This window comes from Labrus bergylta, chromosome 14 (genome assembly GCF_963930695.1).
Source record: "Labrus bergylta chromosome 14, fLabBer1.1, whole genome shotgun sequence".
NCBI lineage: Eukaryota > Metazoa > Chordata > Actinopteri > Labriformes > Labridae > Labrus > Labrus bergylta.
Window position 1 is genome coordinate 20864827 of NC_089208.1, and position 10686 is coordinate 20875512.

At 40.8% G+C, this 10686-nt stretch overlaps 1 protein-coding gene across 3 annotated transcripts in view; it reads right to left on the minus strand.

Moving 5' to 3' along the window:
* zbtb20 (zinc finger and BTB domain containing 20) overlaps positions 1-2080 on the minus strand; it is a 33643-nt gene extending 31563 nt beyond the window's left edge. For all 3 annotated transcript variants that reach the window (XM_029277230.2, XM_020633386.3, XM_020633387.3), the window contains exon 1: positions 1861-2080. The gene's annotated coding sequence lies outside the window, so the exon portion shown is untranslated. The remainder of the gene's footprint in view (positions 1-1860) is intronic.
* Between the last annotated feature and the right edge of the window lie 8606 nt (positions 2081-10686).

Sequence of the window (10686 nt, forward strand, 5' to 3'; positions counted from 1 at the left end):
TAAATCTACACATCTACACACAAACACAAACGCACAGGTGCACATCCACAGACCGTTTTGGGCGCCGGACGCAGCGCTGCGCTCTCATGCAGCCTCCTCTGTGCCAAACCCCGTACCGGCCTTCTTGTTTGTGTCTCCTCACGGACCAGCTACAACCTCTGACTTAAGTCATGTGTTGAAGCACAGCTTTGTACCTGCACACAACTTCTGGGCTACAGGCGAGTCTACCGCCATTAATCAGAACGTGCTGTTTGGTAGAGGGGGGGGGGGAACTACCAGCGGCGCGTCTTACGGCCAGGAGAACACGATGTATTCCTCTCGTTATCTGACAAAGCCATCGCTTTGGGACAACATCTGTTTGCCAAACACACACACAAACACACATCCACATACGCTCTCCGTCTATGCCCCTTTCCCAGTCCGTCACGCACGCGCGCAAGGACAAATGAAGCCCTGAAGAACAAAACTGACATGTTGCTCCGGCTCAACTCCCATGGTTGCCTCCGAGAATATCGGACAGCATTGCTCCATTTATTTTCTATTGCGCTAACACATGAAGACCAAAAAAAAAAAAAAAACATTTTTTTTTAAACTTTATTTAACAAATGAAGTATATCATCGCTGCCATCTGACAAACAAGAGCAAAAGAATCACGAGTTGCCCATGAATATTTTGCAACAAAACGTCTCAAAAGGCACGTAGCAAGCGTATCTTGCAACTTTAATTACACCAGAGCATGGCCCCCATATCTAGGCCACCCTTTCCCCAAAAAAAAAAAAAAAAAAAAAAAAACATCCTCACATCGCATCACACACTGAGCTACGACTTAAAGCGGATTCCGGCGATTTAAAGTGATCATTCATTTTTTGGAGAAACATGGCACACACAAAAAAAAAAAATCCAGAGCAGAGTCCCACTGGATCTGGTTCTGATTTAGCCTCTGTTTTAGGAATTGAACAAGCAGTATTGTTTTACCTTCACACATGATATCAACCATCCTGCCTGAGCACAATGTAACCCCATCTCATAAATGCCACGCCGTATTGATATTAATTCATAAAAAATGTAGGCTAGACATCTGTCTGAGTATAAGCGCTGTGTGAGCCGCTGCTGTAGCCAAATTGTGAATTTCAAACATCAAAACCCTCTTTGGGTCAAGTTATAAACACTGAAGCGCATTTGAGAAATTACTGTTTTTACTAAGAGTGTGTAGTTGTGGTTAATTTCAACATGGAAACGCGTTCCCTCTGATTTAAATAACTGACCTAAAAGCCAAATGCGCACGTCGGCTGCCACAGTTGTTCCGGGCTAACAGTGTGTAAAATGTGAAAGCAGAAGCCCTGCGAGCATCGCTGATTGAGAGAAACAGACCTGTGAGTTACACACTTTAACCACAGTATTGTTCTCAAGTGTCCCCCTGGCCGGTTCCACGGCCAATTCCGAAAGTAAAGGGCTAAAGGTAAAAGGGGCATGTTGAGAATAATGACAGATGGGAAACTTGCGTCATGGCAGGGGCAGGCAGCGCGTTGTTGTAGCCGAATAAATGGACAACAAAAACCCCTGGAAGCCAAAAAAAACTGAGCCCCTCTAACGTGAGGGACATTTCATCTGGTACGCTAGCTTCATATTTATCCAATGTCTGCAGAAGACTGAAGTTTCAGATTATAGAGCTTAATATTTGGTGGATAAAGCCAGCCACAACTACATGGAAGTCAGAGGCATTTCATGCATATCAGGCAAAAGTCAATGCGAATGTTTGAATCGCCCGTAAAATAAATTTCTCCCAATTCTCCTCTGTAATATAAGCATTATACATATAGTAAGGACCCATCCCCTTTCCTACTTTTCTCAATTTCTTACCTGCACTTCGAAGCTTGTCAAAAGTGGCCGACAGCGTTTCCTCGGCTCCCCCTATTTTCCCCCGACGAAGCGCGTACAGTTTTATTTTTTCAATATGTTCCTTTACTTTGTTTCATTTCTCACTTCCATCTTCTTTTCATCTCATCAATAAACACACGCTGCAGCCTACCTTCATAGAGCAGCTCGGTTCAAGTGTGCCCTCCCATTTTTTAACTATACATCGAGTACTTTGAGGGGTGGTGAGGGGTGGTGGTGGTGGCGGAAGGGGTGGGGGGGGGGAGAGAATGGGGGGGGTGGTGCACGCAGGCACGCCTTTTCACTTAAAGCTGCTATTGGAAGAACAGGGCACTGTCTTGGGTTGGATCAGAAATCCGTCAACATTATGGTGCCCCAATCGCAGGGCGCACGGTGGGGCGGTGAATCCGGCTCCATTATGGCTCTGTGGAAGTGGTGGGAGTTATAGTAATAGTAGTTGTTGTAGTAGTAGTAGTGTTCCTCCTACTCGAGGTGTTAGAAGTTAGCTCCGACCTCAGCAGCAACACAGAACATTTCAAAAAAGAGAAGAAGTCATAGTGCGTAACCAAACCTAAATGGGATGAGATTTAAAACAGGTTCACTGTGATGTTGCACCGCAGCCAGGATTGTTCACTTCCCCCATAAATCCCACTTCCTAATTAAAATAGCACATCTTTTTTTATTATTATTATTGTTGTGTGGGCTGAGGTGTCTGCTGCTCAGAAAGTATCAGCGTTCACAATTGTGAATGAACTCACATTTATCCCCCAGTCTTGATCAAAAGGACGGGGGGGAATAGTCAGTTATGTGTCCATCATGCGTCTGAACTTTGCATTGGACGCCTCCTCTGCCAGTACAGAGAGCCAGCTGCGCCGCGCTCTCCCATTGGACAGCGGCGCCGTCGATCATCCAAGGCACCAACAAGCTAGATTGTCTGCCATGTCTTCTACTTTCTACGCATTTCTATTTTCTCATTTATTTATTTTTTAACGTCCCGAGCTGACCTCGAGTTAGCGAGCGGGGGGAAAAATTCGTGTCGGTTCAGCCGGCCAATCAGATTTGGTAGAGCGTTCGCTTTTTTCTCTTGTTGTTGTTGATTTTTTTTTTTTTTTGTAATTATACAGCGCCTTAAGATATATTCTGGCTAGCATAGAATAAAGCAGTAATGGGTCATGTGGGATCCCCCCCGCGCCCACCGCCTTAATGCCCCCTCCCTGTCTAGACAGTGACAGGTGTGCGTGTGTGCGTACACGCGTGTCTGTAGTTCAGAATAATGAGCACGCGGAGGCCAGTGTCTAATAGATACTTCAATATATTATTCATGTGTAGTTTTTGGAGCTAGAGGATGTTCAGTGTAAACAGCTCCTCGTCTTGATAGACAGGCTCTGACTGACAAAGAGGTCAACTGAGGTTACGCTCGAGCAGCCCGTCTGATAAACCGTCCTGCCTCGCGAGCTGCTGCACGCGTCTACTGGGTGTTAAAAAACTCTCTCTCTTAAAAGAAAAAAAAAGCACCCTTGAACTTTGGTTTCATAGCCCTCTACAGTTGTACAGGGGGGTGGGGGGGGAGAGAGGGGGGCAGAGGTGTCGCTTCAGACAATCGCCATCTCTCAGGCTGGGTAGGCTCCATACGGATATTGTTGTGTGAGCTCCGTGGTGAGCACCCAGGGCACTCAGTTGACTGTGTGCGCCATCTGCAGGACTGAGATGAGGATTAATACCGCGGGTTCAACGGAGGACACCCTTCCGTCACTGCTTTGACCTACATTAACCAGGAACACCACGGGAACACCGCCACCGGCCTTAATGCGCCGCTCTGCAATCCGACAATAAAGCCAGCATCCAAAGTGCTTTTAATATTCATTAGAAATCTGAATTATGTCATGACAGGATCCCAAAGTGACCCCCGCGTATCCGTGTGGTGCATGCCCGCCCGGCACTGCGTTTGAGATATTTCGCTTCATTAACATGGCTCGACCGGCAGCACGTGCAGGAAGGATTCAACGCGGAGAACATTTTGTTTCAGGAGAGCCACAGAGAGCTTTACATGTTTTGCTTTTTTTTTTTTTTTTTTTCTTTTCTGGACTAACCCCCTTATGGCAGCACGTTGTTGCCACCATGACAAAAAAATAATTAAATAAATAAACTTAAAATTTTGCTTTACTTATTTATTTATTCTTTTAATTGAAATAAGCATGACATATTTCAAGAATATTTAGAATTTTCGTGCTCGTGCTCATATTTCAAAAATGTCCAGCGAAAAATACGAAATGAAGCACATGTACATAGCCATAAATATTCCTTAATTATACTATATTATAAAATAAGAATTCATTGCAACAAACAAACAAACATATAGGCTATAATGTGTACGCTGTTTTATTAATCGTCATCATCTTAGAACCCCCATTGAAAGTTAGGCTACTTAAATTAAAAACAAAATAATAAATATATAAATCCTGTTTGACAAACAGGTCTTCCTATGGATTATGAAAATACTGGAACTGTGACACAAAGTGATTTTTCCATGTTGCTAAAACGCAGTTAAAATACAAATATAGGCTATTTTTGCAGTTTCAAAAAAATAAAATCCAATTAAAAATATGAACATGTTTTGTCCCTCGAGCTGAACAACATTTAACAACTCACTTCATTCAGTGCAACTAAATCTGAGCTGAATAGAGATTTTACAGAAGGAATGGACCAGGATAATACAATTCAAGGCCATCCAATAACAAAACAGTGTTTTTGGTATGAGAAAAGTAAATATTTTCTTCCCTGAAAGTGTCAGGTTACAGATAACCAAAGTATAATTAAAATATAATTAAAACTTGATCTTAAGCAAGATTTTTGCTGTGTAAATATTTGCCAAATTTCACTGGTTACCCAACACAGACTCAGCTGAATATTTGTGAAGAGGTAATATAGGTTTTTCTTTTCACTGATTAATACAAAAGTAAAAAAACAGATCTTTTGAATAACTGAACATTTTAAATTCTGATTTAGTTAACCTTAATTTGCCGTTAGCAACTCGTGTCAAAACATTTCTAGTTTGTGATTAATATTTAACACCCACAAAACTAAATCATTACCACAGCTTTAATGTCCACTATGATAAAAGAGAAGAATGCTAATGCAAATTGGCAGGTCCAGTCAAGCGTCAGCAGCTTTAAATGTCACCAACAGAGGGCAGCAATAAGACGTCTGTCCATTGAAACTTATTCATTTATTTATTTGTTTATCCATTCATTATCATGTCCCCCTATTCAATTACAGCAACGACCTCCGGGTGTCACAAGGTGTGTAGTATTATACAGTGACATAAGCTCATAATGTCGGTGTCAATCTTGATCCTTGTAAACTTACAAAAAGTCAACTTCACATAAACTAACTGAAATGGAAGTTAGCCTGCCTACGTAGAGCTCAAATCAAGGTCAGCTATCACCTAGAAGTAATCCAATCTCACGCGTTATAGCTTGGGTTAAAGGTCCAGATTTTTGTACAGATAAACACAAGTAAGGCCTTCGTATCGTCCTTGTGTATCTCATTCACTTTTTAATATACTGTGCTCAGTGAATGGCTCACCGACTATTCATTTTACAGACAGTCTAGACATCTCATAACAGGTTTAAAAGCAGGGGGGGGGGATTAGTTTTTATTTGATTTGCATTGAAATTCACATCTTATTTCTGTTCAGGATATTCTTAGCAGCTCACACGTTAATGTGTGCAAATACAACATTGCTTTCTCAGGAGTTTTCTTTTCATTCTTTTTTGATTTTAAAAAGTCCTCAAGGTTTGAACACTAACACAGCTGTAGTCCATGCTTAACTTCTGATAGCTTTAGCACTGAAACTGGGAATAAAATCACTACATTTAAATTTTATATAAAATGATTTAACGCATCAAACTGCTGAAAAGAGCACAACTTTAAATGAATGCAGTCTGCTTAGGAGTCTCTTTATTTGGTCACGTGTAGCTTTTCCATGGCCTTTGTATATGAAATCAACTTTTACAAGAGCAGTAACGACTGACATATTCTTCTCATGACTAGCAGCAGCGTGGCATGGCTGCTGATCCCGCTCAACATTAAGCATACTTTACCTAAAACAGGCTTGTACATGTAAGTAAAGCCAGTCACCAAAAATATACTAAACTCCACAACTATCTTCTCACAACTTCAACACAGAAAATCATTGTTCTTTCCTCGAGGCGTTCAGAATAGATTTGTTCTCCTTTTACAGTACAAAGCTGTGAATTCCTCTTAGCTATCCAGGCGTGAACAAAGTGAGACACACCTTGATACTCAGCCGGAGTTTATCACTTAATTGGTGATGACTCGATGTCAAATACATCCAACTATAAACACCGACGAGCTGTTACAACAGTGCCATCTACTTCCTCATACTTTGCCTCTCACATAGTTTCAACTTTAAAGAAACAACAACAGCAGCAGTGACACCTTCTTTGTCTCATCTTTTGTTGCGTTTTATGTTTTGGAGACATAAAATAAATGACCATTAAAGTTAAAATAGCAAACTAGCCACACAGAGCTGGCAACATTTTGTAAATGCACAGGTAGGTTTGCGATGCGGAGAGCTACTCGCCTCTCATCTTCAAAACTGTTTGCAGGCAGATGGTTGACAAGTACAGACAATAAGAGAGCTTTGTTAGCTTTTCTCTCACTTTTTAGGCTACTTGGTCTTTGCTCTTAATTTGTCAGTTATTGGGCCTAAAATAACTTCATTTTGTGGTTGAGCAGTATGTCTGTGACAACATTGGTGTTACATGTTTCACTGAAACTTGCAAGAAATGATCACAGACGAGCCAGCAGTGACAGAGGATAGGACTCTTCACATGCTGAGTTTTTTTTTTCTCTCTTCCTTTTCGGTCTGTTCTACTGTTTTCACCCGGCTGTTATCAGACTGCAGAAACTGTAAAAAAAAATATTTTTTTTTTATTCAGGTTGTACATGTGTGAGGTGAAAGAGACACCAAGGCTCGTTATTGTGTTTTACAGAGAGCAGAACCAACTGTTCAGTGAGTAAGATGGTATTTGAGTTGAAGGCTTTGAGGTTGAGTCAAAAAAACAAGCGAAAGAATAAAAATATGCTGTAAAATCACTAACATGTCACAAAGTAATCAGAAACAAAGCATCCAAAACTAAACACACTGAAGCTCTGTAACCTTGTGACAGAGCAAGTAAAGCAGAGAATCATTTGTTTACTTACACAAACACACAGCCAGAATGCTGCACTACAAAATGCTGTGTGAAAAGACTTACATTTTTTTGGTAGAACTGAAGCAAAAGCAAATGCCGCACTGAACTTACAAATGTATGTGATTGAACTTGTTTAAATACTCCTGATCAATTTCCACTCAGTGTTTTAGCTGAACTGTGAAGGGACATCTACAATAGAGACAACAATGGTCGACCAAAACACAGACTTGTTCTTGTCCCTTTTAGAAAGACAGTCGAGGTAACATAAATGAGTTATCTCTGTGCTGTTTTTTTCTGGAACACGGTCCAAGTGGTATAAATGATTAATCTGCTTCTTCAGCTCACAAGGGCTCCTGTCTGTGTCATCCTTGTAGCTGAAATATAAGAATAACACACCGGGTCTCAACAGATTTTTCCTCATCTCACCTTTGCTTGCCACGTGCACTAAAATCTCGTATCAGACAAGTCAACAAACGGTGAGTATCTTTAATGTTAAAAAAAATGTTCTATTCTGATTACAATTCAAATTACATACAAGTTTTTACAGAATACATTTTGAAGTTATACGAGCTTAAATAATTTGATGACTTTTGTTTACCAGAAACTAAACTTTCTCCTGTTAAGTGCTTAAAAAAAAAGGCAGAATAGAGTGTTACATTTGAATTGATTCTTATTTGTGTTACTAATGTAAACCAGTTCCTTTGAGTTTAGACCACAGAGTATGTGCAGAGGAGTGTCCGCAGGAGACACCTTTTGAGTTATCCTCTTTTACCTTCAATGTGTAAATCATGACAGGAAGTAAAATACCATGACAACCATGCTTTCATGCGTGACCTGATGATGACATGTGCCCTGATTCAAGAATTGGAGTGCTGACAGCTCCTATGAAAGCCTTGGGAAGCTCATCAGTTGCACATGGTTTTTCTTCAAGTGTGTAAATTCCAGGTGTGAGCTGGAGAAAGTGTATGTGTGATTTTTACTTCCCTCCAGGAGGGCAGGGACATCCATCCTTCAATGTCTGCTCCGTCAGAAGCTCGGCCAAGACCTTGAATGACCGTTCAGGTGAGCGGCTGGCAGTCAGAGCCGTGGCAGGTGGTGGTGGGCATGAGGAGGAGTGTCAGAAATTCAAAGCTCAGACTGTGACATCCTCCCATTTGTCCTGCTGTCAACTGCTGGGAGCATCAAGAGGAAGACTGCTCTCTATTTCTGCACATGGCTGGTGCTGACACACAAAACCTGAACACAATTACAAAGGTTGACCTCTTGTATTTCTCAACAGCATTAGTCATCAAGTATGCCTTCTGATGGACTATAAACCCTTCATCCAAAGCTTACAACACGCCTTTAGGCAGCATTTGATTTCATGTTCTTTCATACATTTAGCTTCAGTGTCACCACTAGTTGTTACATTTCCCACCCTACACTGCATTTGCATTCTCAAGCCATGCTTCAAAAAGGCCCAGTCCACTAGTGGCAGCACCCCTCTGACTTTCATTTCAAGATTCAATGTTTTTTTCTCTCACTACAGTCACATTGAGATAAAGAATCTAGACATTTTATTGCAGGCTCCGTAAATGAATTGTATAGAGGAAAAAAACACAATAAAAAGAAAACTTAAGCAATAGGACCGACCAAAAGCTCAAAACATGGAGATAATCAGTTGTAAAAAATATATAACAGCAAAATGAAATGCAATAGAAAGCAAAATGGATACAGAATTAAAATGTGATTCAAATAATGTACTCTGGATGTGTGCGAAAGTGATTAAAAAGACATACAAACTATATGTACCAACAAACAAATTGACCGGGGGTGATCAACAATGTAAACAACGGGGAGCTGGGGAGCCTAACGGTTATGTAGCGCGCCCCTTGTACGGAGGCTATAGACCTCCTAGCAAGGACCATGGGTTTGAATCCGACCTCAGCCCCTTTGCTGCATGTTTTTCCCCCACTCTCTTCTACCAACATTTCCCATCTTTGTCCAGCTGTCCCATCCAATAAATGAAAAAATGGGCCCAAAAATATAACATGTTACATCATATAAATCTATTGTGGGTTAATGCTTCATTAGTATTCATGATTATCAGAAGGGGCAGATGTACATCCTCCAAAACCTCCCTGAAAGACAACTATAAGTGAATTTGGTGTACTTATTGAGGGCTTGCTTCACACAGAGTGACCAAAATGGCCAAAAATGTACCCGTGGTGCCAATTTTCTACAGTCTCTTCGTGAAAGCTTGTGCTTAATAAATAACAGTATTGCTGACTCTGTTCTGTTCAAGATTTCCAGTAAACAACGACAGTGTTAGAGTAGCCAGCATACAGTCCAGGACCCTGCAGCTGAAACGGCTATATTGAATCCAGCTATAATTCATCTTATTGTCAACAGATGTTTTCTCCCAGCTGTAACTTATCAAAATGTCTAAGAGCTTGTTTAAGAGGACGGGTCCTCTGGCTTATTGAAATGTAGAATTGTATCATTAGGGCCACACACAACTCACTTAAAAATAAAAATAAAACTAGTGTGACAAGTAGTCATTAGTTTTGTAACAAGTAAAAATCTGGGCAATTTCTTGTAGTGCTGAATTTTGCCAGAAGATGGCGTTAAGCTCCAAATAATAACACACCAGGTTTTCTTCTGAAATCAACCTCAGCAGACTAAACTGTTATTTAGAGTATCAAAGTTGAAAGTTTAACATAAGGTTGATGAAACACGACACACACATCATTTGTAAAATTGAGTTGATACAAAACAATGTCTGGCTTTGTTTGAATAAATAAGAGAGCGGCCCTACAGATTAGTAAGGGTTGTACATTTTTCCATTCAACACAGCAGCCTTGACTAAACATGACATGTAAATGATTCTAATTTTAACTCTACTTTAACATTAGAAGATCCAATTTAGCTTACTTTACCTACGCTGGTAACATTTTATCTTTGGCTAAGAAGATAAGTGAGGCACACTGCCACGTGGCGTGTGGTTGGCAAGGTGAAGATTGTTAGCCCACTGCTGGCAGCAATGAGAGAGGAGGAAGCTGCCTTCCAGTCAACACTCAGGGATTAAAAGGAGCTTCTTCCTGGCATGTGCCCTGAGGAAACCTTATGTATGTATCTGAGAGTCAAATCACAAATGCTGAATGCATTTTTGGTCAAATCTATGCCACATTGTGAGTAGAATTATAGTTTTCCAGCACCACTCAATTTCACACCATTTTAAATGCAGACATTTAAACACAAAGTTAGGCAATCCTTCTATTTCCAGATGTACTGCTGGTTTATCGTCATTAGAAACATGGAAACATTTAAAGCTTCGAAACTAAAACAAAAAACTAAACTAAACTCCTCTCAGCAGCTCTGTTTCTCAGGCTGATACGCAGGAGGATGAATGTGAGCTGTATCATTACATGCTGCAGTGGACAACTGAATGTATTACCAGCCTAGGAATTCCCCAGCTGCTTATTAATTAGACAGCTGAGCATTGCTGGGAATAATCGTTACTGCAAGCTAGTAAGCTAGTCTAGTGTTAGTCGGAGAAGTGCCTTGCTTACCATGTGAGTGCTGCTTTATCTCTATGCCAAAGTGCCATTTC